This window comes from Zalophus californianus, chromosome 4 (genome assembly GCF_009762305.2).
Source record: "Zalophus californianus isolate mZalCal1 chromosome 4, mZalCal1.pri.v2, whole genome shotgun sequence".
Lineage (NCBI taxonomy): Eukaryota > Metazoa > Chordata > Mammalia > Carnivora > Otariidae > Zalophus > Zalophus californianus.
The window spans coordinates 52,096,887-52,123,740 of record NC_045598.1 but is presented as its reverse complement, the minus strand read 5'-3'; the positions used below and the strand labels follow the sequence as shown (position 1 = coordinate 52,123,740).

The window sequence follows — 26,854 nt, the reverse complement described above, 5'->3', positions numbered from 1 at the left end:
AAACAAAGAAACTAAAGTGAAATGGGGTTAAGAAACTTGCCCAAAGTCACAAGAATTAAGGCAAAAGGGGAGGACTCAAGCCTAAGTCACATCTCTCTCTGCACAATACTCAAGTGGTGGGATGTTTGAAAAACTATAGGCAATCCATAGGTTCCTCTTGTGGGTCTTCAGCGGCCCTTGCCCTCTCCCTTAACCAAGCCAGTGGTGGATACAAATGGATTAAAGAGTCCAAGAGGAGCCACTCTCTTTAGAGGGCTCTACCTCAGGCTCTAAGGTTCTTCTGGAGGCTCTTGCTGCTTAGGGAGGCAGTCATCTCCCCTGGCCTCTCCCACTAGCACATACATGGATGGCTCTGTTTATTATCACCATGGACACCATAGCCCTGGTAAATCATGGTGGGAAGGTGGAGAAGGAACAGGAGAGTGACAAGTCACTGAGGGCAGGTGCCAAGGGGGTGTAAAAGAAACCACCTTACATTTGAAAAAGTTGCTGGAGAGGAAGATTCATTTGGGGCATTTGCTTGATTTACCCAACAAATAGGGCCATCAGTTATTCTTGAAGAAACGGAGTAGCATGGTGGTTACAAATGAAGACTCAAGAGCCAGATCACAGGGATTCAAATCCTGACTTTGCTCTTAGCAGCTGTGAGAACTGGAGTCTAGTATGTCAGTTTCCTCATCTGTAAAAAAGTCATAATAGTCATACCTACTATCTAGCTTTGTTCTAAAGATTAAATTAGTTAAATCTTTAAAAAAATTAAAAATTAGTTAATATTTGTAAAGGATTTAGCACAGAGTCTATCACACAGTAAGCAGCCAATATTTATTAGCTATTATTATTGGTGACTAAGAACATTGGGCTCTAGCATTAGACAGACCTGGCCAGATGACCTGAATAAGTTATTTTACTTCTTTATGATATGATCTTCTCATGTGAAAAGAAAGAAGAGACAATAATAGAACCAAAATAAAAAGCCATTTTAAGTATAAAATAGGGGCACCTGGGTGGGTCAGTCATTAAGCATCTGCCTTCGGCTCAGGTCATGATCCCAGGGTCCTGGGATTGAGCCCCGCATCGGGCTCCCTGCTCTGCAGGAAGCCTGCTTCTCCCTCTCCCACTCCCCCTGTTTGTATTCCCTCTCTCGCTGTCTCTCTGTCAAATAAATAAAATCTTTTTAAAAAAATAACATAATATACATTATACCTTGAATATAAAGTTCTCAACACTATTTGGCATGGCACCTAGTCAATAAATGTTTGCTTATTATTCTTTTTTTCTTCAAACCTCTACATTATGGGGTGCAGAGAGGCATAAATTTGGTGATCATACAGCCTGGATTTCCAGTACAATCTTGATTTCACATATTTTGTTCCTTTAGCTTCACAGGTCCATTTGTATAGTGGGTAAAAAAGATAATAAAAAGACAAATTGGCTTCTTTGCTATAGTCCATGTGTCCTTCTGCTATATCTCTCTGCTGCCATGTGTGTGTGTGTGTGTGTGTGTGTGTGTGTGTAACATCTCGTCAATCTAGTATCATCAGAAGTTCATAAACAAGAAATTCAAGAACAGTAGGGGTTTTTTAGTAAAACCATACCAAGATGGTATAGTCTATTAAACTTCTGAAAGAATACAGGAGAAAATCTTAGTGATCTTGGGTTTGGCTAAGATTTCTTAAAGAAGAGACAAAAGCCATGAACTACAAAAGGAAAAAAATTGATAAATTTGACTTATTCAAAGTTAAAACATTTTGCTTTCCAAAAGACACTGTTATGAAAAAAAGTAAGCCAAATGTAATAAAATATTTGCAAAATATATGTCCAATTAGAGACTTGCATCTAGCATATACAAAGAACTCTTACTACTCAATGATAAGAAGACAAAAATCTAACTTCTTAAATGAGCAAAACATTTGAACAAAACCACTGAAGTAAAAATACAGATGGCAAAGAAATACATGAAAAGATTGTCAACATCATTAATAATCAAGGAAATGTCAACTAAAACCATAATGAGCTATTACTACATACTTACTAGCATAGTTAAACTTAAAAAGATGAATTATATCAAGTGTTGGCAAGGATGTGGAGCAAGTAGAACTTTCATACATTGCTGATGGAAATGTAAAATAATAGTCACCTTGGAAAACAGTTTTATAGTTAAAACCTAAACCTATATCTACCACACAATCTAGCCAATCCACTTCTAGGTATTTACCCAAGACAAATCAAAACATATGTCCATACAAAGACTTTCACACGGAGCAAATCGAGCAAAAGGAGTTGTAATGAACAAAGAACATGAATAAAGGACATTGGATAGTCTTAGAGGCTTTTTAAGTAATTAGATACACTTTTCTTCTCTTTGCCTGTTTCTATTGGACTATAGGTACAATTGCACCAAAATCAGGTCACTCTGGCTTCCAGACCCGATTAGCTGAGCATTGACAAATTCTTTCCTTCTCCTTTTGGAAGACCTTATTCAGAGAACTCTCAATTAACACATCAGTTATAGCACAAATGTTACCCAAACCCTCTGGGCTCTGGACTGTGTCTGCTGGATTGGACACCCGCCCATTACCTGATACCAGACCCAGTCCCAGTGGGAACGTTTAATTCTAGGTCTCCCCATCTTCAGTCCACTCAAGCCTACAGCAGCAAACATGCCTATTCTCAGCCCCATCATGAACTGGACTCAGACAACTGATCTTACATCCTTTAACGTACTCTACTAGCACACATTTATGATGGTTATATTTTCCAGACTTAACTCCCAATTTAGGGCCTTATACAATCCTGTGCTCTGAATATAATGAGCACATTTTAAACTTAAAATATGTTTTTTATCAAAATATTTAGAATGGAACATATTGCAAGAATCAAGGAAAGAGGTCATCAAGAACAGTCTTTGTTCTGGGCAATTAACAGAGCCTCCTTAGGTAGAGGTAATAAAATTCCTTCCTAAAATGTTGCTTTGAATATCATCTCAGTCAGTCATAAAAAAATACCAGACTTATTTTCACATAGCATAGGTCTGAGAAAATACTACAGAAAACATTTATTTCATTTTTTTTAAGTAAGCTCTATGCCCAACGCTGGGCTGGAACTCATGACCCTAAGATCAAGAATCACATGTTCTACCAACTGAGCCAGGCAGATGGCCCCAGAAAAGCATTTTAAAATTAGTAAAACTGAACCAATATAATAGTGGAGCACCCTAACTATTCCTAGTCTCTGTAACTAATTAAAGCTTATTTTTTAATTTTTTTCAAAGATTTTATTTATTTATTTGAGAGAGAGAAGGAGAGAGTGAGAGAGTACAATCAGGGCAAGTGGCAGAGGGAGAGGGAGAAGCAGGCTCCCTGCCAAGCAGTTAGCCCAAAGTGACATGGGGCTCCCAGGACCCTGGGATCATGACCTGAGCCGAAGGCAGACGCTTAACCAACTGAGCCACCCAGGTGTCCCAAAAGTTTAAATTAGTAGATGCTAAGTAAATAGTTCCTGAATTAATTAATCCAAGTCATGTCAATATGAATGATATAGTCAAGTGAGTAAAAACAATTTATTGATGATTGAGAGAATTGCATTGATATCCAAACTTTGTCATGGATCTTATATGCCATTGAGTGACCTCTTTGAACCTCAGTTTTCTCATCTATAAAATAAAACAACTGGATCAAATAGTTTCCCACCCCAAAAAAATTTTCACATGAAAATTTATAGCAGTCCTATTTGTAATGGCCAAAAATTGGAAACAACCCAAATGTCCACCAACAGGTAAAACTCTGATGTGCTCATACAACGAAACACTACACATCAATAAAAAGGAATGTTATTAATACATATAATAACATGGATGAATATAAAAATAATTATACTGAGTAAAAGTAGATTCTTTGTAAAGAGTATATACTACATGATTTCACTTATATAAAATTCTAGAAAGTGAAAACTACTCTATAGTGACAAAAAGCAGATCACTGTTTATCTAGGAACAGAGAAATGAAAGGACAGAAGACAAACAGGCATAAGGACATGGCATGGAAGTGATGGTTATATTTATTATCTTGAATGTGGTAAAGGTTTCATAGGTGTATGCATATGTTAAAACTCATTGTAGAAGGGCACCTGGGTGGCTCAGTTGGTTCAGCATCCAACTTTTGATTTCCCTCAAGTCATGATCTCAGGGTCCTGAGATCAAGCCCCATATTGGGCTCCAGCACTGGGCATGGATCCTGCTTAAGATTCTCTCTCTCCCTCTCTGCCCCTCCCCCAACTCACACACTCAGAACCCTTAATAACTGACATGCTCATCAAATTGCACACTTTAAATATAGTTAAATGTATGTGAGTTCTACATCAATAAACTTTTTTTTATTCATGAGAGACAGACAGAGAGAGAGAGAGAGAGAGAGAGAGAGAGAAGGGCAGAGGGAGAAGCAGGCTCCCAAGGAGACAGATGTCTCTCCCAGAGAGACAGATGCTTAATGACTGAGCCACCCAGGTGCCCCAAGATATTACTTTTTTGAATAAGAAGAGCATCAGGGAGTTGGAAGGGGGAGGAAGAGGCAGTGGACAAGAGTAGTCCTGGAAATTAAAAATAATTATTATGGCTGAAATGAAATGGCCTTGGAGAAATGCTTTAAAAATTCTGAAGGAAAATTATTTTCTACTTAGAATTCTATACTCAGCTAAACTATCATTTAGAGTGAGAGAAGAACATCCAGGACATGCAAAGCCTCAAAAATATCTGCCCTGTACTCTATGTTAGTTTCCTATGGCCTCTGAAACAAATTACCACAAACTTGGTAGTTTAAAACAATACACATTTATTCTCTTAGTTTGGTAGGCCAGAAGTCCAAAATCGGTTTTACTGGGCTGAAGTCAAGGTATCGGTGGGGCTGATTCTTTCTGGAGACTCTAAGAGAGAATATGTTTTTCAGCTTCTAGAGCTCCATTCCTTGATTCATGGCCCCTTCCTCCATCTTCAAAGCCAGCAGTGTAGCATTTTTCCAAATCTCACTATGCTTCCACATTTACATCTCCTCTCTTATAAGGACCCTTGTGATTACATAGGACATGTTTGGACAATCCAGGATAATCTCATCACAAAATCCTTAACTTACTCACATCTGTGAAGTCCCTTTTGCTATGTTCTGAGGATTAGGACATGAACATCTTCAGGGAGCCATTACTCAGCCTGCCACACACCCTCTCTAAGGACACTATCAGAGGATATATTCCAGTTATTCAGAAAGTAAACAAAGGAAAAAGAACACATGGAATCTAGGAAAAAGAGAGAAAAAAGGAACTTCCAGGATGACAATGTAGGCATGTTCCAGTAGGAAAACTGAGTAAGTGATTAGAGGAAAATAGCCAAGACTGGAAGAGGTCTTAAGACTCTGAGAGAATAAGCACAATCTCATAGACTCTTAGGGGGATTTAGGCCTGAGAGTAACTTCTGCTTTTTAGGAAATTTGGGATGAACTGGTGATAGACATATATAAAACTAAATAAAACAGGGGCACCTGGGTGGCTCAGTCATTGAGCATCTGCCTTCGGCTCAGGTCATGATCCCAGGGTCCTGGGATCAAGCCCCACATTGGGCTCCCTGCTCGGTGGGAAGCCTGCTTCTCCCTCTCCCACTCCCCCAGCTTGTGTTCCCTCTCTCGCTGTCTTTCTCTCTCTCTCTAATAAATCAATAAAATCTTTAAAAAAAATTAAATAAACAAAAATATAAACAATTATTACTCCATGGAATACAAAAAGGTATACAAAAAAGAAAAATAAACATAGTACACTGCATGGTTTAACTGTAGCTAGCAACTGGCATAATATAGGCATAATATTGCAAACAATGAATCTAGCCAAAATTATAACCAATTATGATGGAAGAGTGAGAGGATGGGAAGTGTATGGTAATGGTGCTGGTGGTGATGACTGTGAGAGAGAACTCATATTTCATAGTTGACAGTTAATAGATAATGACTAAAACTGAAATATCAAGTGACAGCTATATGTTATTTAAGATCATGAAGATAAATACTGAAAGAAAGAATTGAAATTAAGGGGTAGGTATGAGAAAGGGGATTGTTGATGGTAGGAGACCAGCCTCACTGACATGCTCAGTGATGGCGCTCCTCTGCAGGCCAGAGCAAGAGATGCTGTTATAAGACTGGGACCTGGAAGTGCTTAACTAAAGACACAACATTGACACAATTATTGTGATGAGCAGTGCAGCTAGAGGGGCAATCAGGGAAGCCTGGCTCAGAGAATGTTGGAGATGTTTAATACAACACAGCATCCCTAGAAGCAAGATATGTGGGCAGTCAACCAAGGGCATTGTTAAACCATCCAGCCAAAAGAAATCAAGGATGGATGATTAGGAGGCAGAGGGCAGCTCCCCCAGTAAAAATTCATGGTACTTTACGCAGGTTCTAGGACAGGATTAGTTTTCTGACCAGAACTCAATTGACTAAGTGAGAGGCCAGATCCTTAGGAAGAAGGCTCCTACACAGGGCAGCAATTATATAAAAGAAAGAGCTTTTCTGCAGAACCACATGGGGTGCATGTGGCCCTGCTGCTTGGGCCCATATGACCCAGTAGACCATATGTTACTGGAGGATGTTTATGGCAGGAAAAGATGTTTTACAGAGTTAATGTCAACCTTCAGTAGGAGAGTCATGGTATAGATCACTAGGGTTCTGCATGGCCATGCCCTGTGCAGTAAAAAATTATACGCTTTCAAAAAACAGCATCCTCTTTCTGATGATCAGGGCCTATTACTCCTCCCAGGATGATAACTTCTTTACTTTCCTAATGGTCTCTTGGCATGATGAATCCAAACTAGACAGCAGCTTAAAACTTAATAGGACTCTCTCTTTTTTTTTTAAGATTTTTATTTGAGAGAGAGAGATCACGAGCAGTGGGGAGAGGCAGAGGGAGAGAGAGAAGCAGACTCCCCACTGAGCAGGGAGCTCGACACGGGCTTGATCCCAGGACCCCGGGATCATGACCTGAGCCAAAGGCAGATGCTTAACTGACTGAGCCACCCAGGCGCCCATAATAGGACACTTATCGTGAGCCTAGTGGAAGAGTTCCTTCTCTGGAGGCAAAATACAAGGGTTATGAGGAGAGGAAGCACAGATTTCCTATTTGCTGAAATATAAAATGTGAAAGATAAAAGCAGAGATTGAAAGCAAAAACATAAAAAAGATACACCACACAAACAGTAATGTTAAAAAACTGATATGACTTTCCTATTGTCAGACAAAACAGTCTTCAAAACAGAGAGTATTGCTGGCGATAGAGGGATATTTCATAATGACAAAAGAGTCAATTCATCAAAAACACATAAAAATTCTAAATTTTTGTGTGTTTATGTGTATATGTTCCTAAATGTGTATGCCCTAATGGCAGAGTTTAAAAGCATATGGAAGCAACAATTAACAAAAGTAGAGGGAGAACAGAAAAAGAACAATGCTAGTTGGAGACTTGAACACCTCTCTCTTAGTAACTGATACAAAAATACATAATCAGTAAGAATATAAAAATTTGAACGCTATCAACTAGTTTGATTTAGTAGATGTTTATGGAACCACTATATCCAACAAGCAAAGAATACACATTCTTTTTAAGCACTTAACAGAACAGTCATAAGGAAAGATCATATGCTGAGCAATAAAATAAGTCTGAACAAATCAAAATATTGAAACCATAGAGTATATTCTCTGACTACAAGTCAAGTAAGTTAGAAATTAATAATAAAATATATGTAGAAAATCCACAGAAATTTGAGAATTAACATTTTTAATAATCTTGGGATCAAAGAACACTTCACAAAGAAATTTAGAAAATACATTGACCTAAATGATAAGGAAAGCACAACACACTAAAATTTGGGGAATTCAGCTAAAAGAGGAAATTCATATATAAAAAGGAAATTCATAACTTTAAATATTTATATTAGAAAACAAGAAGATCTAAAATCATGATCTAAGCTTCCAAATTAGGAAGCTAGAAAAGAAAGAGTAAAATAAGCCCAAAGTAAGCAGAAGAAAGTAGTAAGGATTAAAAAAAAAATCAGTGAAATAGAGGACAAATAATAGAGAAAATCAATAAAGTCAAAAGTTAGTTCTTTGAAAATATTAGTATAATGGATAAACTGCTAGTGATACTGATCAATAAAAATAAGAGGAAAGATGAGATGCCTGGCTGTCTAAGTCCATAAAGTGCACAACTCTTGATCTCAGGGTTGTAAGTTCGAGCCCCAAGTTGGATGCAGAGATTGACTGAAAATAAAATCTTTAAAAAAAATGGGAGAAAAGAATCCACAAATTACCAACACCAAGATCAGATCCTAGATACATTAAAGGATGGGGCTATTATAAGGGGGTATTATGAACAACTTCATGCCAACACATTAAACAATGTTGATGAAATGAATGAATTTTTTTTAGATTTAGATAGCTGTGTACCTATGAAAGAAAACAGAATTCTTTTTTTTTAAAGATTTTATTTATTTATTTGAGAGAGAGAGAGAGAGCACGAGAGGGAAGAGGGTGAGAGGGAGAAGCAGACTCCCTGCTGAGCAGGGAGCCCGATGCGGGACTCGATCCCGGGACTCCAGGATCATGACCTGAGCCGAAGGCAGTCGCTTAACCAACTGAGCCACCCAGGCGCCCAAGAAAACAGAATTCTTAATTTAAAACCTCTCCACAAAGAAAACCCCTAGCCTAGATGGCTTTATAGGAGATTATATTAAACATTTAAGGAAGAAATAATACCAATACAACACAATACTATAAACTCTTATAAAATGGAGGAAGAGAGAGCAGAGACCACTCTCTAATTTTATAAGCTACATGACCTTAATAACAAAACCTGTTAAAAGATATGTCCAGTGGGGCACCTGGGTGGCTCAATCGTTAAGTGTCTGTCTTTGGCTCAGGTCATGATCCCAGGGTCCTGGGATCGAGCCCCGCATCAGGCTCCCTGCTCCGCGGGAAGCCTGCTTCTCCCTCTCCCACTCCCCCTGCTTGTGTTCCCTCTCTCACTGTGTCTCTCTCTGTCAAATAAATAAATAAAATCTTAAAAAAAATATGTCAAGAAAAGAAATATTCAAACCAATATTTCTCATGAACTAGATACAAAACTCTTTTTAACAAAATATATTAGCAAATTAAATTCAATAATATAAGAAGGATATATATTGTGACCAAGTTGGGTTTATCCCGGTCATGTAAGGCTGCTCTGACATTCTAAAATAATGTAATTCACAAATCTAATCAGTGTAATTAACAGATTTAAAGATAAAATCATACAATGAGCTCAATATTTAAGGAAAAAGAGCACTTGAAAAAATCCAACACACATTTATGCTTTTAAACGAAATATCTTATAAAATGAGAAATAAAACAGAATCTCCTCAGTCCAATAAGAGGTATCTAAGGAAAACCTACAGCTAACATCATCATGATTAATGGTGAAATATTAAACATGTTCCCATTAATGTGGGAAGCAAGGCAAGGATGTACATTCTTACCTTTCTATTCAATATCACATTGACGTGTTTGCCAGTGTCATGAGGCAAGAAAGATCAATAAAAGGCACAAATATTGGGGAAAAAATAAAACTGTATTTATTTGGAGGCAACATGAGGTGGACATAGACACCCAAAAGAAGCAAAAACAACAATTTTTAGAATTCTACTACTAAATTTGGTAACTGAATTTAGCAAGGTCTCAGTATACATGACCCCTGTACAAAAATCCATTTATGTCTATATATTAGCAACAAACAATTGGAAATTAAATTTTAAAATAAATTCATTTATAATAGCACCAAAGTACATAAAGAATCTATGAACAAATTTAACAAAAGAAACAAAAAGACCTATGCACTGAAAAACTACAGCATATTATTGAAATTAAAGGTGACCTAAATAGATGGAATGCTATATCATGCTTGTGGGTTGGAAAAAATACTGTAAATATGTCATAAAGGCAGAAAAGTATATCAATGGATAAGAACAGAAGTCAATAAAAAGAAGAAGAAAAGAATAGAGAATCCAGAAGTAAGTTCACACAGACACTGACAATTGATTTCTTCTTTTTACAAAGGCACCAATGTAATTCAATGACCAAAAGAAAATCTAAAAAATTGTGCTGGGGAAAAAAATGAACCTTATCTGTACTTTGTAGTATAAAGAAAAATTAATTTGAGATGAATTAGTGCTTAAATGTAAAAGCAAAACCTATAAAGCTCTTAGAATAATATAAAATAAAATATGAATAACTCTGTAAATTGGGACTAGGCAAAGATTTCTTTGGACAGAGAAATTCTAAAAGAGAAAATTGATGAATTGGAATTCAACAAAATTAAAAGCATTTGCTCATCAAAAAACACCTTTCAGTGCATGATCAACAAACTCATAAAAAAATGCTCAACATCATTAGTCATCAGGAAAACACAAATTAAAATCACAATAAGCTATTCACATATCCACTAGCATGGCTAAAACTGGAGAGACTAAAACACCAAATGTTAAGAACATGGAAAGCCATTGGGTTTCTCATACAGTGCTGGTGAGAATGAAAAATGTTACCAATGTGGTAAACTTTTTAAGATTTTCTTATAAAGCTAAATATATACCTACTTCTGATGATTTCATTCAGAGATATTTACCCAAAGGAAAATAAAAACACATGTACAAAGATTTATACACCAATGTTCATAGCAGCTTTATTCATAATAGTAAAACATTGGAAACAACCAAATGTCCATCAACAGAAAAATAAACAAAATGTGGCAAACTCATAGAATGCTACTCGTTAATAAAAAGGACGATGGTACAATGGATGCAACAACATGGATGAATCTCAAAAATATTATGCTCAGAGGAAGAAGCCAGATACAAAAGAGCAGTTACTCTATGGGTCATTTTTTATGAATTTCAAGAACACATAAAATTCAGTGATGGTTAGGTATTTTATAAGTGGTTGACTCTAGAGGGAGAGCTAGGATACCCCTCTAGCTTCCCCACGGATAACCTGGAGAAGGGAAAGGAGGGAAATTTCTCTGTGATGGGAATGTTATATATCATAGTTAGGGTGGTAGTTATAGTTTTGAAAACATAACAAACTGTACATATTAAGATATATACATTTTTATGGTATATACTTATACTCCAAAATTTTTTTTTAATTTATAGCAGAAAACAAATGAGAAAGACTTGGGGAGTCATCAGGTGTCAAGAGCTAAGTCAAATCATCACTTTCAGATTTAAACTATTTCAAAAATTTCTCCAGATTGTTAAGCTCCACCTCTGTGGCAGAAGTGCAGTTACTAACTCCAGTGATCCTTCCAGAATCTCCAGGTTCTGTAGAAAATATAGGAGAAAATTTTGTGACCTTGGAGTGGGCAAATATTTTTAAATTAATGACCAGAAGCACAATCCATAAAAAGATAAATTTATAAATTTGACTCTATCTAAATTAAAAATGCCTGCTTTTCAAAGGACACTGTTGAAAGAATGAAAAAATAGGCCACTGAGAGACAATATTTGTAAGTCATATATCTGATAAAGGACTTGTATCCAGAATTTATAAAGGATATCCAAAACTCAAGAAAAAAGAGGGACTTCTGAGGAAGATGGTGGAACAGGAGGACCCTGAGCTCACCTCATCCCGCAGATAAAATTAAATAACACCCACATCAGTGTAAATAACCCAGAAAGCAACCTGAAGATATGCAGATCAGACTCTACAGCTCAATGTACAGAAGAGGCCACACTGAGAGGATAGGGAGGGCGGAGATGCAGTCAGGAGCTAAATGGACCTGTGGGACTGTTCCTGAGAGGGAGGAACACTGCAGCATGGAGAGGGAAGAGAAATATACTATCACACTGGGTAGCTGGCAGAGAAGATGAATCTCCATCACATATGGCTTTGAAAACCGGAGGAGCATAATTTCGTGAGTTCTTACACTCAGCAGGGCTTAACACTTCGAACTTTAAAAATCAGCAGACTCAGCTCTGGGAGAGCCAGGAGGGTGAGAGGAAACTGAGTCCCTGCCCTTAAAGAGGCAGCATTAACAAACAGAACCACAATGATATAGAATAGAAGCAGCAGTTTGAAAAATGTCTGGGGTACACAGCAGGGAAATTTGTTTACTAATCTCAGAACATGTGCTGGAGGGGCAGATAACTTTTCCAAGAGAAAAGAACTGACAGGCTCCATTTTCCTCCCTTACCCCTCACCCTAGATACATGGACACCTGCAGGAACCAGCATAGCGCCATTTTCTACCGAACTTGTTAATAGTGCACCCAGCCCCCTAAGTTCTCCTGCAGACATGCCCCCTCCTGCCTGGCCTGGCTCCAGTTCCCCTCCCAATGCAGACCTACCCAAACATTGCTAAAACTGCACTCCCTACCCCCGTGTTCTGCTGCCAACCTGCCTCCTCAAATACACCCTTGGCCAGAGCCCATCCAAAGTGGTGTCACAAGCCTGGCAGTGTGCAAGCAGCCCTGACAGTCACCACCTCAAAGTGACTCCTGAACTGGGGGGAGAGGAAGGAAACCACACACACCAGTCCAGCTGTGGCCCTAGTAACAGGCTGGGGATAGATATTGGGTATGACTTCAGGCCCCATCCACCAAAGAAAGCATCTCAGAGGATGACACAGGAAAAATGTCCTGCAGTTTGGTGCTACTGCATCTTTGACAAACCCCTGTTCTGATTCAACTTAAGCCCAAGGTGGCCCCCGACCGGCCCACTAACAACACAGGGACCAAACCCTGCCCACAACAGGCAGAGAGAGCCATTGCAGATGACTGAACTGTAGGCAAATGTGGTTCAGTCATAACAGTAGGGCTCATGCAACACACATAGGAGACAACCTGAACCACCAGGTTCCGGTTGAACAGAGGACATTGAACTGCAGGGAACTATGGGAGCTTTTCTTCATAAAGTCACTATTTTCAAGAGCAGGATACATAGCTAACTTTCCTAACACATAGACACAGACACAGAGTTATACAAAATGAGGAGACAGAGCAATATGTCCCAAATGAAGGAACAGGACAAAATCACAGCAAGAGAGCTAAAAGAAATGGAGAGAAGTAATATGCCTGATAGAGAATTTAAAGTAATGATCATAAAATACTCACTGGACTTGAGAAAAGAGCAGAGGACCTCAGTGAGACTCTCAACAAAGAGACAGAAAACATAAAAAAGAACCAATCACAAATGAAGAACTCAGTAACTGGAAGTAAAAATACCCTAGATGGAGTAAATAGTAGACCAGAGGAAGCAGAAGGACAGATCAACAACCTGGAAGACAGAGTAATAGAAAGGAATCAAGCTGAATAGGAGAGAGAGAGAAAATAATAATAAAAAATGAAAATAGACTAAGGGAACTCAGTGACACCATCAAGCATAATAACATTCTCATTATAGGGGTCCCAGAAGGGGAAGAGAGAGAAGAGGGCAGAAAATTTATTTGAAGGGATAACAGATGAAAAGTTCCCACATCTGGGGAGAGAAACAGAAATCCAGATCCAGGAGGCACAGAGATCCCAACAAAATCAACCCAAAAAGGTCCACACTAAGGCACATAGCAATTAAAATGGCAAAAAATAATGATGAAGAGAGACTTTTTTAAAAGCAGCAAGAGAAAAGAAAACTTACATACAAGAGCAAACCCATAAGGCTACCAGCTGATTTTTCAGCAGAAACTGCAGGCCAGAAAAAAGTGGCATGATATATGCAAAGTGCTGAAAGGAAAAAAAAACCCTGCAACCAAGAATACTCTATCCAGCAAGGCTATCATTCAGAATAGAAGGAGAGATAAAGAGTTTCCCAGACAAATAAAAGTTAAAGAAATTCATGACCACTAAACCAGCCCTACAAGTAATGTTAAAGCAACAATGAGTGGAAAGGAAAGATCACAAGCAGGAGTAAGAAAAGTAAGAGGCACAAAAGCAGTACAATTAAGGCTATCTATAAAAAAAGCAGTCAAGAAAGTCACAAAATAAAAGGATGTACAGTAATGACACTATATACCAAAAACATGGGTGAGAAAGAAATAAAGAATAGGTTCAAACTTAAGTGACCATCAACTTAATATAGACAGCCACATGCATAAGATGTTATATACAAATCTAATGGTAACCACAAATCAAAAACTAATAACAGGTATGCAAAAAAATAAAGAGCAAGGAATCCAAGTATATCATAAAGAAAGCCAGAAAATCATGAGAGAAGAGAGCAAGAGAAGAAAGGAACAGAAAAGAACTACAAAAACAACCATAAAACAAGTAACAAAATGGCAATAAGTACATACCTATCAATAATTAGTTTGAATGTAAATGGACTAAATGGCCCAGTCAGAAGACACAGGGTGATGGAATGGATAAAAAAGCAAGACCCATCTGTATGCTGCTTACAAGAGACTCATTTCAGACCTAGAGACACAAGCAGATTGAAAGTGAAGGGATGGGAAAGCATTTATCATGCAAATGGAAGTGAAAAGAAAACTGAGGTAGCAATATTTATATTGGATAAAATAAAATTTAAAACAAAGACTGTAACAAGAAACAAAGAAAGACACTTATAATCACAAAGGGGAAAATCCACCCAGACGATATAACAATTGTAAATATTTATGCACCTAACATGGGAGCACCCACATATATAAAGCTGCTACTAACAAACATAGAGGAAGTAACTGATAGTAACAATAGTAAGGTTTTCCATTTCTTCCTGTTTCAGTATTGGTAGTTTATATGTTTCTAGGAATGCATCCATTTCTTCTAGATTGCCTAATTTGTTGGCATATAGTTGCTCATAATGTGTTCTTATATTTGTATTTCTTTGGTGTTGGTTGTGATCTCTCCTCTTTTATTCATGATTTTATTCATTTGGGTCCTTTCTCTTTCCTTTTTGATAAGCCCGGCTAGGGGTTTATCGATCTTATTAATTCTTTCAAAGAACCAGCACCTTGTTTTATTGATCTGTTCTGTTCTTTTGGTTTCTGTGTCATTGATTTTTGCTCTTTTACTAATTCTCTTCTCCTGCTGAATTTGGGCTTTATTTGCTGTTCTTTCTCCAGCTCCTTTAGGTGTAAGGTTAAATGGTGTATTTGAGACTTTTCTTGTTTCTTGAGAAAGGCTTCTATTGCTATATACTTCCCTCTTAGGACTGCCTTTGCTGCTCCCAAAGGTATGAACAGTTGTTTCATTTTCATTTGTTTCCATGAATTTTTAAAAATTCTTAATTTCCTAGTTGACCCATTCATTCTTTAGTATGATGCTCTTTAACTTCTATGTATTTGTGTTCCTTCCAAATTTTCTCTTGTGATTGAGTTCAAGTTTTAAAGCACTGTGGTCTGAAAATATGCGGGGAATGATCCCAATCTTTTGGTACCGGTTGAGACCTGATTTGTGACCCAGTATGTGATCTATTCTGGAGAATGTTCCATGTGCACTCGAGAAGAATGTGTATCTGTTGCTTTAGGATGGAATGTTCTGAATATATCTGTGAAGTCCATCTGGTCTAGAGTATCATTCAAAGTCCCTGTTTCCTTGTTGCTTTTCTGCTTAGACAATCTAGCAGGTATATTTATAACAGCTCCAATCTGGAACAGCCCAGAATGTCCATCAACAGATAAGTGAATAAACAAACTATTGTACTTTCATATAGTGGAACTCTACTCAGCTATCATAAAGAATGAACTAATGATACATATTATAACATGGATAGATATCAAAATATTTAAGCTGAATGAGAGAAACCAGACCAAAAAAAAAAGTATAACCTATATGGTTCCATTTATATAAAATTCTAGGGAATACAAACAAATGTATAGTAAAAGAAAGCAGATCAGTTGTTACCTAGAACAAAGAGTGGAAAGTCAGGAATGGATTACAAAGGGGCATAAGGAAACTTCTGGGGGTGATGGATATGTTCATTATCTTGATTGTAGTAATGGTTTTCATGTGTCAAAATTTATCAAATTGTACACTTATAATATGTGCTCTTTATTTGATGTCAGCTATACTACCTCAATAACTTGTTTTAAAAAACAGAAAAAAAATTATTTAGGCCCAACTAAAAATATCTCTGAGCAAAACATAGCCATCAAAATACCAATGACCATTTAAAGAGTCAAAAAACTGAGACCTAGAGAGATAAAATGATTTGCCCAGGTAAGATTCTATTTGTAAACTCTGTATCTAGGGGCTAGACAAGAACAAGCCAAAATGATGTTATTGATGAAGATGATTTAAATGAATTATAGCTCCGTACCTATTTTAAGAATTGTTTTCACAATGGAAAGCAGAGCTTAAGATCAAAAGCTCTGGTCTGAATCTCTACTCCATCACTAATTAGCTCTATGATCTTGAGCAGTTTCCTTAAAATTTGCAGAATCTCAGTTTCTTCATCTGTACATCCATGTTAAGACTATCTTATTTTTTTTTAAGATTTTATTTCTTTATTTGAAAGAGAGAGAGAGCATGCATACAGTGTGGGGGAGGGGCAGAGGGAGGGGGAGAAGTAGACTCCCCACAGAGCAGAGAGCCCCATGCGGGGCTCAAACCCAGGATGCCGAGACCATGACCCAAGCCAAAGGCAGATGCCCAACCGACTGAGCCAGCCAGGAGTCCTGGTCAAGTTAAATTTTTAATAAATATTAATTGAGTGGATTTTATCTGTGAGATAGATGGGGGCAATAAATATTATGAATTGATATATTATAAAGCTGAGGATAAGAAAAGTTAAGTGTTTTTCCTTGATCATGCAATCAGGAAAGATAGAGTTGGATTTACCCAATCTCCTAAATCCCAGTCCAGTGTTTTTTGTTTTTTTTTTTTTAAATGGGGGTGCCTGGGTGGCTCAGTCATTAAGCGTCTGCCTTCGGCTCAGATCATGATCCCAGAGTCCTGCGATCGAGCCTTGCATCGGGCTCCCTGCTCCACGGGAAGCCTGCTTATCCCTCTCCCCTCCCCCTGCTTGTGTTCCCTCTCTTGCAGTCTCTCTTTCTGTCAAATAAATAAATAAAATCTTTTATAAAAAAAATGACACTAACCAAGGTTACTGGAAAAGCCCATCTCTCAATGTAGAGTAGGGAAGGTCTTCTCTTCTCAGAGAGTCACTTAAATCAGACATCCCAAAACGTTAGCCTGGTGGCCATATTTAGCCTTCTGAAATATTTAGATTCTGAGTACAAAGTGTTTTAACAAATTTAAGTCAAGATTTAAAGTCTGAGAGATTTCACATAAAAGTCGGAATTTCCTGCTTGTTTTGGAAAAAATGACCATATTTGGCAACACTGAGCATCTACTGAGGAAGGGCAGTGGAGAGTTGGAGGTGAGGAGCAGATGCACCTTCAGATGGGTGCCAGGTCTTTGCAGTCCCTATCATCTCTCACACCCTGACACTAGACCTGCCTCACTTATAATATAAACCTGGCACCTGTGGACATTTTTTGTGGAACCCACGTTTTCCACCATTCTGCCTCACACAGTTAACCATCATTTCCAGAGGGCCAGCCATGTTTATGATTTGTCATCTAGAAATGGCAATGAGCTGTGATGACATTTGGACAGCCACTCAACAGACTGACTCCCTCTAAGCCTGCATGTGTAAGCAGTTTCCACACACACCAATTGAAGCAGAAATCTGGCAAAACTTCCAGCATATTTGAGCAATGGAGATATTCAATCTGGATTTTCTTGGGCACCAAAGTGGATATATTCTGGGAGTCCTGACTCTTGAATGATCCAACTTGACATTCTACCTTGATCAAATTTACCAGACAACTGCCCTGTTTCCACAGACCTGTGCTCCCATAGTCACAACTTGAAGTAGTTCATAACCACATTAAACTTTCTAAGGAAGCTGATGGGTATGAAAACTAGTGCTGCCCAGGACACTGAGATAGTTCCCCATTAAACCTTAAGTGAGCCCATGGAGTAAACACACAAAACATATTCAGGATGAGAGAGAGGAAAACCAGCAGATAACACATTAAAACGTTATTTTTTATATACAAAAACTACCAATCTGCCTACAATTAGTGAATACAAATCACTTTTTGGCTCTGATATAGTTCCTCACAGCACACAAAAGTAAGTTAAAACGTATGCTTGAGACCTTGGTGTACATCTGCTCTTGATCTTCTGTCAATACAAAATATTTTTCCTCTTTCATCCTAAACAGTGGATCAGGAAGCCTGTAATGAACTATATAGCGCTAGCCAATCTAAAAACGTTTTTGAAACCCAAGGTCTAGAAAAAGATATATCTTCTCATTCATCTCTCACCATAACTATAAAATACAAAGAAGAATTCAACTTTTTTTTAAAGATTTTATTTATTTATTTGAGAGAGAGAGCATGAGCAAGAGAGAGAGAGAGAGCACAAGCTGGGGGTGGGGTTGGGGGGAAGCATGAGCGGGGGAGGGGCAGAAGGAGAGGGAGAAGCAGACTCCCTATTTAGTAGGGAGCCCCACAAGGGGCTCCATCCCAGGACCCCGAGATCATGACCTGAGCTGGAAGCAGATGCTTAACTGACTGAGCCACCCAGGCACCCCAAGAATAACCAACTTTTAAGTATGCTGACTATCCTGGATTTTGCCCCTAGGAAACAGAGGTCACTGCAAGGATAATTGCCTTAGACAGTTAAATACAGCTACGGAAGAACCACCCATGGGAGGAGAATCAGTTGACTCTCTGTACGTCTATGGTTTGTTTTGTTTTGCTTTTTCAAACAGTGAAATGCTTGTGGTTATTTTTGTGATTTCATTCCCTAGAGAAAATGCACTACACACAATCCACTTTCTATTATTATTTTGTAATAAGAGAGTTAAAGATCTATTGCCTGGTGTGATTTGTAAACACTAGCAAGCCAAGAAGAGAGCACTCCAAAAACTAACAATCATTTTGAGGGACTATGTCAAAAATTCTAAATAATAAACCCAGTTACCACCCGACCCAAGACAAAAGTTGGTAACAAAGTACAGAAATGTTCCTGTTTTCCTGTCTTACTCAGAGTATACCATTTACTCCAGGCCTCTTTATCTCTCTAATAAATGCCAGGTTTTATTGACACATTTTATCTGCTTCTTGCCGTAGACACCAAAAGCTCTGGAATGTGAGGTCACTTTTTGAGTCACCATTTATCCCCACACATTTGCAGGGAGAACACCGTTACAATTCTCCCAGGCTCTTGACTTTGTTTTTTAAACACAGCCCCAATACACACACGGTGCATCTGTTTTCCTCTGAGAAGAGAAGCATTCTTGATTACTCTCTTTTCCCCTCAGAGAAATGTACTACCCACAGATGACACAGATCTTTTGATCAATAATCTTCCAAAGAGATATAAGATTTGTTCTCCACAATCAGCAAGGAAGCTCTACTCAATTTTCTTTACGACAGTTAAAAAAAAAAAAAAAGTGGGTGGGAATCCTATAAAACTGTAATGGAGAAGGCTTCCTTTAGGGAAAAGAGTAGGGAAACATTTGCAAGTTCACCCCAGGAAGTTGCATGGAAATTGATCCCCAAAAGCTATGCACAAAAAACCTTAGTTTGATCAGAGAGCACTTTGGGTTTTTCCTCTTGGATGCTGGATCTTTTTATTTTTCTTTCTTTCTTTCTCTCTCTCTCTTTTTTTTAATCTCATTGAACTCTGAGCTCTAGACTCATAACAGTGTTAGGCATGCATTGTCACTATTGGGTTTTTCATCTCTGTGTCATTTTACAGGCGAGCTCAGAGAATCCCTGAGCTAAAGGGAATTATTTGGATTCCTGTTTTACAGCTGAAGAAACTGAAGAAGAGAAGCAAAGAGTTTCCCACTGAGACACAGAAAGAGCCTGTTTCAGGGGCTCAGTCTGCAGGGTTTCAGAGTTCAAACGCCCACTCAGAACACGACAACAGGGGAACAGGACAGCCTTCTACAACTAGCATGAAACGCTGGATTTTGTTATTTTCTCTATATAATGTAATGTAGCATGGTTGCACGGGGAGGGACAGCAATGGAAAAATGTGAGGAAATTGTAGCTATATCCAAAACAGTCTTATTTGACATAATTGGATGTGATTTAAGAAATATACTCATTCTCCCCTGCCACGACATTAGTGAGCCCTTGGTGCCACAAACATCTAAATCCTTCCATTTTATTGTGTATTTGATAGTAGCTGTTCTCACAATCTAAAAAAAGAGATCATTTGGGTATAGTGGAACTATTAGCCAAAACTCCTCTCAGAACATGTGACTTTTAGTACAGAAAGCAAAAGTTTTTTGGTCACTAAAAAGAGGGAAGCTTCCTGGGAATACAAGTTTACCAAAATTTCCAGTTATAATATGAAGACTTTATTTCATGTGCAGAAAAAACCATAAGGGTGATTTGTGAATCCTGCTGGAAGCAAAAAGGAGTAACAGAGAGGAAGGTCGAAGGTCAGGATAACCTAGCTCTAGTGTTGGTAAGTAATAACAATAGTACGGTATCTACCATTTCACGGGCATTTTCCATGCATTTTCTGATTTAATCCGCACAATTCTTTTTTTTAAGATTGTATTTTTTTATTTATTTGAGAGAGAGCGAGCACATGAGTGGGGGGGGGAGGGGCAGAGGGAGAGGGAGAAGCAGACTCCCCACTGAGCAGGGAGCCTGACTTGGGGATCCAGCCCAGGACCCCGAGATCCTGACCTGAGCCGGAGGCAGACGCTTAAACAAATGAGCCACACTCAGGCGCCCCACACAACTCTACATTTGATATTTTTGTTTCCATTTTACAGACGAGAATATGAAATTGGAGGGGCAAAGTAACTCCCTCACAATCATATTCAGTGTCAGTGTAGTTAAACAAGTGGTCTTCCGGAACCCGACAGACTGGGAAGTGTCAGATACATTTCTCAGTCATAGAGTTGGCTAACCATCCTACTTTGCTCCAGACTCAGGTTTCCTGGAAGGCAGGACTTGCAGGGCAAACCAGGATGGCGGCTCACCCTACAAGTTGTGTAACCTTAAAGAAAGTACCTCCCTGCTCTGGACCACAGAGGAATTTGGACCAGGATGATCTCTAAGGCTCATTGGAGTGCTATCATCTGATTTCCCTCTCTGCATAGTGACATGGGATTATCTCTCTACTCATAACCTCAAAGAATCTGTAGCATCACTGTCTTTACTCTCCCCCTCTTTATGACTGAGCTCTTCCAGTGTATTCTGGAAAGCCCCCTCTGTTTGAATCTACACATGTACAAGAGTACTCATAACCACAGCCTTCCAGGGAGCAGGCCTGGGCATAATAAACCTCCATTGGCAGCCGCCTTAACATTTCAAGGGACACTTCACATTTACTGCATCTACTCAGCCGCTCCTAGCCTCTGTGTTCCCATCAAAATGAGAATAGTAAAAATTGTAGTTCACAGGGTTAATGAGAATCAAGTGAGATTAGAGATGTGAAAGTGCTTTTATAAACTGTAGAAGATATAAAAATGTATCCCATGCTGCCTCTCACCAGAGTGCGGGTTTGTGATTCACAAATCCACTTGCGTGCAGCCTGGGTCTGTGTCTACCCCCCCAGTCTCGTCCCACACAGCGCCTAACCCATATGGGCTCTTGAAGATGGAATTTTATATTCCAAAGGCTCTGGATCCCTTCTTATTTTAGCCATGAGTCTAGCTATTTGCTGGCCATAACCTCTTGATTCAATAATCAAGAAACAGGAAACTTGTTCTTTGTATCAGACTGGAGAGAGAGATTAGGAAAACAGGATGGGAATCGCTCAAACTCCAGGACATCAGTTAAACGTTTAGAAGAGATAAAAGGAAACCCATCATTACAGTGGTGCAATGGTCTCATCTCTTAAATAGGCAAAATTGTCTGTACTCAGTCTAATTCACAGAGGGATTTTGAGGATCAATCGGACATGGATGTGAAGGTTCTTTCAAAACCATGTAAAGGAGGCTACAAAATTAAATACTAGGCACGTTTGTGGGTAGGATTATAGATATATATTTCAAATATATATACACATATATTTCATCTAGTCTGATGCTCTTATTTTACAAGTGATAATACGAGGAGCTAGGAAGGTTAGTGACTTGCACAGAGCCAAGAGTCGTGATGAAGACTCAAATCCCTTGACATTCAGCCAGTGTTCAAGAATCATAAGGACTGCCTTACTTTGGGATCCCCCAGAAGCAGGCTTTGAGGCAAGAATTCAAGTGCATGTGGTTTATTTGGGAAGTAGCTCCAGGGACCATGAGTCGGGCAATGAGAAATGAGCTAGGGACAAGAAAGAACCAATCAAGCAAGGGTACACTGTGGACAACTGGAGCGCCATCCTGCTGAGGGACTCAGGGAGGCACCATGGATCCTGTGTCTCAGAGTTCTCCCAACTGAGAGACAAGAGGATCACAGTTTTTATCCCATCAGTCATTGGGGAACAGCTGCTGGGGGAATGTCAATTCCTTCATCACTTCTAGAATAAAGGTGGGATGGGCTCCAGTGACCACAGAGTGCCCTTAGCAAAGATTCACAGGATTTGGGAATTAGAGGTTGAGCCAGCATGCCCAGCAGTGGTACTAGTTGAGGGGACACTGGCAGGCACAGATGACCATCTATGACTGGTGTCTTGGGGGGGGCGTCCACTAGTTGAATACACCAGAAAATTCTGCAATGACCTCTACCACTATATTCCATTGCAATGTAAACCCTATTAAGGCAAGAATACATGTATTTTTGTTGTTTTTTTTCATTGCCGAATCTTCAAGTTCTAAAACAGTGATAACACATCATAACTACTTATTAAATATTGGTTGAGTGAACAAAGAACGCCCCTGACAACTGGCCAGTCTGCTTCTCCTTGAATGCTCCTCCAGCGAGGGATAAGTTAAGGAAGATCAATTACTGAATCATCCTCTGATAGAAAGTTCTTCCTGACATTAACTTCCTATGTGCTTCCCTGTAACACTTATCTTTTGGGTCTAATTTTCTCTGGGACCAAAGAAGAATAAATCTAGCTCCCTGTTCTGCTTGACAATATTTCAAACGCATTTGGATAGCTGTGTGTGCCTGGTTTCTTCAGCTGTCCACTTACGATATAGTTTTTAAAGAGCTTTCAATTCGCTGGTAGTGGGAAGAACATGGTGTTAGGAACCAGCCCCATCACTCTCAAGGGGAGTGATCTTGGGTAAGCTTCTTCCTCTAGAAATATGTAGATGAGATTAATAAGAACTATATTTCAGAGTTGGTGTGAAGATGCACTGAGACCATGTAGATAAAGCCCTAGCCCAGTGCCCAGTACTTAGAAGCCCCCGACAAATGTGGGTTCCTTTCCAGTGCCCACTGCCCTAGTCAGCAGCCTCTGGTCATACTCCAGCTTGTCAGTATATGGTTTATTTATTTTTTTAAGATTTTATCCATTTACTCGAGATAGAGAGAGAGAGAGAGAGCACAAGCGGGGAGGAGGGTCCGATGGAGAGGGAGAAGCAGGCGCCCCACTGAGCAGGGAGCCTGATATGGGACTCGATCCCAGGACCCTTAGATCACAACCCGAGTTGAAGGCAGACTCAGGCCCACACAGTTCAGATACGACATCCACAAATGGGCCTTCTTGTACATCTGTACTTAAATACAGAATACAGAGGGATTAAAACATTCCTCACTCTTCAACGTTTAAAAAACTCGAGTCTCTCAGTTTGTGACAGGCTCAGGACTAGTAAGCAGCCCTACTAATGCACTCTAAGAGTGCAGTAGCTTTTTAGACAACCCCATAGCAATATTGTTTCTTACTGAGCTTATACAACTAAAACCCCAAGGCCCTTTTCGTGTAGAATATTCTACCATACCCTGCATCTGGTACAGTTGTTTGTTTGGTTGGTTTTTTTTTGAACCGAAGTGTAGGACTTTCCTTTGATCCCTATTGGACTTCTTTTTAGTTATTCCTCTTCTCACTACACCTCACCTGCCCTGACAACAGACGAGACTACCTGAAAAATCCCTACTATGCTTTGTCTTCCAGTTCACATCATTTGGTGGGATATCCTCCAAAGATGAGCAGAAGACAGAGGATATTAAAAATCCCTCTTGCCAATTTTGCTACTTTTCAGCTGCTCTTTTAAAACTTCTACATGAGGGGGCGCCTGGGTGGCTCAGTCGTTGAGCGTCTGCCTTTGGCTTAGGTCATGATTTGAGCCCCGCTCAATCGGGCTCTCTGCTCAGCGGAAAGCCTGCTTCTCCCTCTCCCACTCCCCCTGCTTGTGTTCCCTCTCTCTCTGTGTCTCTCTCTGTCAAATAAATAAATAAAAATCTTCAAAACTTCTATATGAGGAACGAAGCGGAAGCTCTTAAACCACCAGACGGTTGTAGAGAGTGTGCATTTGCCTTATGCAAACTCTTTTTGACCTCTAATTCCACAAATACAAGAGTAGTAGTTTAGCAAATGGATGCAAGTAACAAGAGGAGATCCTAAAACACAAACTCTAGAAAAATGTCACTCAGCCCAGTAAAGTAGCCAAAAGTGCTGGACTTGAGGTTGAAGAGTTACTTTCGAGTCATGACTCTGTCACCAACTAGCTACAGGCCTTGAGCAAGTTTTTCTAACTTCCTTAGGATTCAGTTTTCTCATCTATAAAATGAAGAGTTGAACTTAAAAAAAAACACCTTAATAAATGAACTACAGCTCTTTGCTGCATCTACTGCAAGAATGAAGACCATTTCAGCAATCAGATTGTCAACATTCCAACAGATGTGGACATCACTCTGAAGGGACCTACTGTCATTGTGAAGGGCCCTAGAGGAACCCTGCAAAGGGACTTCAATCACATCAGCGTAGAACTCAGTCTCCTTGGAAAGGAAAAGAAGAGGCTCTGAGTAGGCAAATGGTTGACTACTGTTCGCACTACCTATAGTCACATACAGAACATGATCAAGGGTGTTACACTGGGCTTCCGTTACCAGATGCGGTCTGTGGGGCTCACTTCCCCATCCATGTTGTTATTCAGGAGAATGGTTCTCTTGTTGAAATCCAACATTTCCTGGGTGAAAAATACATCCGCAGAGTTCAGATGAGGCAAGGTGTTGCTTATTCAGTATCTCAAGCCCAGGAAGATGAGTTAGTTCTTGAAGGAAATGACATTGAACTTGCATCAAACTCAGCCCCCAACAGTTGGAAACAAGGGTAGCAGAAAATTTTGGGTGCTTAGATATCTATGTTTCTGAAAAAGGATCGGTTCAGCAGGCTAATGAATAAGATCTAATTTGTCCAGCTACAGAAACAGCAAGATGCCAGATGATTTTTCAAACTTACTTGTGATATTTTAAAAATGCAATAAAAGCTCTATTGATTTGGGAAAAAAATAAATAAATACATCAACTATAAGAAAGAGGGATCCAGACAATGGAACTTTAGTCAGCACTGAAAAGAAATGAACTATCAAGCAGTGAAATAACATAGAGGAAACTTAATTGTATATTCTTAAGTGAAAGAAGCCAATCTGAAAGGGCTACATACTGTATGATTCCTTCTACATGACACTCTGGAAAAGGTAAAACTATGGAGACAGTAAAAAATATCAGTGATTGCTAGGGGGTGGAAGGGGTGAGGGAGGGATAAATAGATGGAGCACAGAGGATTTTTAGAGCACTAAAACTACTCTTTATGATACTAGAATGGTAGATACATGTCATTATATACTTGTCAGAATCCTTAGAATGTACACCAAGAGTGATCTGTAATACAGAAACAAAAACAACAAAAAACAAAAAACTACCTTACACACATTAAATAATAATAGCACCACATATGTCTTACCATGTAATCCCCACAGCTAGGTTTCACCATCACTGCCACCTTACAAATGAGGAAACTGAGGCTGGAATGTGAGCATCAAAGATAGGATGTGAACCTAGATCTTCTGGCCATGAGCTTGGGGTCCTCTGCTTTTCATCATATGGCCTGCCTCCCAGATCTCAAATCCAATACCATTTCTTTGGAAATGAATCTGTACCTATTTAGTGTCCAGAATACAAAGGAGAATCTTTGCAAAGCTGTTTCATTTGTTTTGTGCTACTTACAGTGTATGCAGTTTACGTGAAAGCAGTAAAATAAAACGATTAACAGTAGTAAATGGGCTCTCATGTCATTTACTAACTATGTCACGTCTGGCAAGTTAACATCTCCAAGCCTCAGATTCCTCATTTAGAAAATGGAAGTAATGACAGGACTTTCTCTCCACGAATGTTTTAGGGATTGTGGGAGATAGAGCATGTCAAGCACTGAGCACAGTGCTTGGCATAAATAGGGCTAAAGAAGGTTCTGTTACTATCATCCTTGGGTGCACTGTGCCGGCAGCGAGAGGCAGCATAGTATGATTAAAAGTGTGGAGTCCCTAGGTTGAAATCCCAGCTCTGCTACATACTAACCATTTACTTTGGACCAGTTGCTTACCTTCTCTGTGCTTTAGTGTCCTTACTAGTGAAACGGGGAGGATCATAATAGCACTTACCTTGTAGGACCAGGGTGACAAGACAATGAGCTAATGCATTTAAGATGCTTAGATTAGCGCCTGGCACAGAAGCAGCTTGTGTCCATGCTAGCTATTGAGATCATCCTTCTTTCTTTCCTTCAGCAAATTTCAAGTCCATGGTTGCAACCAATTAATTGCAAGAGCACTTTGGAATATATTGCCATTTGCTTAACCCACACCAAAGGAATCAGCTCTCACGATAGTCTCCCCATGTCTGACTCGGGGCTACGTCTCATCTGTTCTGATGAGCGTGCTGCAATTGTCCCTACCACCTGCATAGATCACTGGGACCAGGAGGCCTCTCTGAAGCAAACAGCC

General features: G+C 39.2%; 1 pseudogene; it reads left to right on the top strand.

Moving 5' to 3' along the window:
* Positions 1-367: 367 nt before the first annotated feature.
* Positions 368-25,260, top strand: LOC113926685 (annotated as a pseudogene).
* The last annotated feature ends 1,594 nt before the right edge of the window (positions 25,261-26,854 follow it).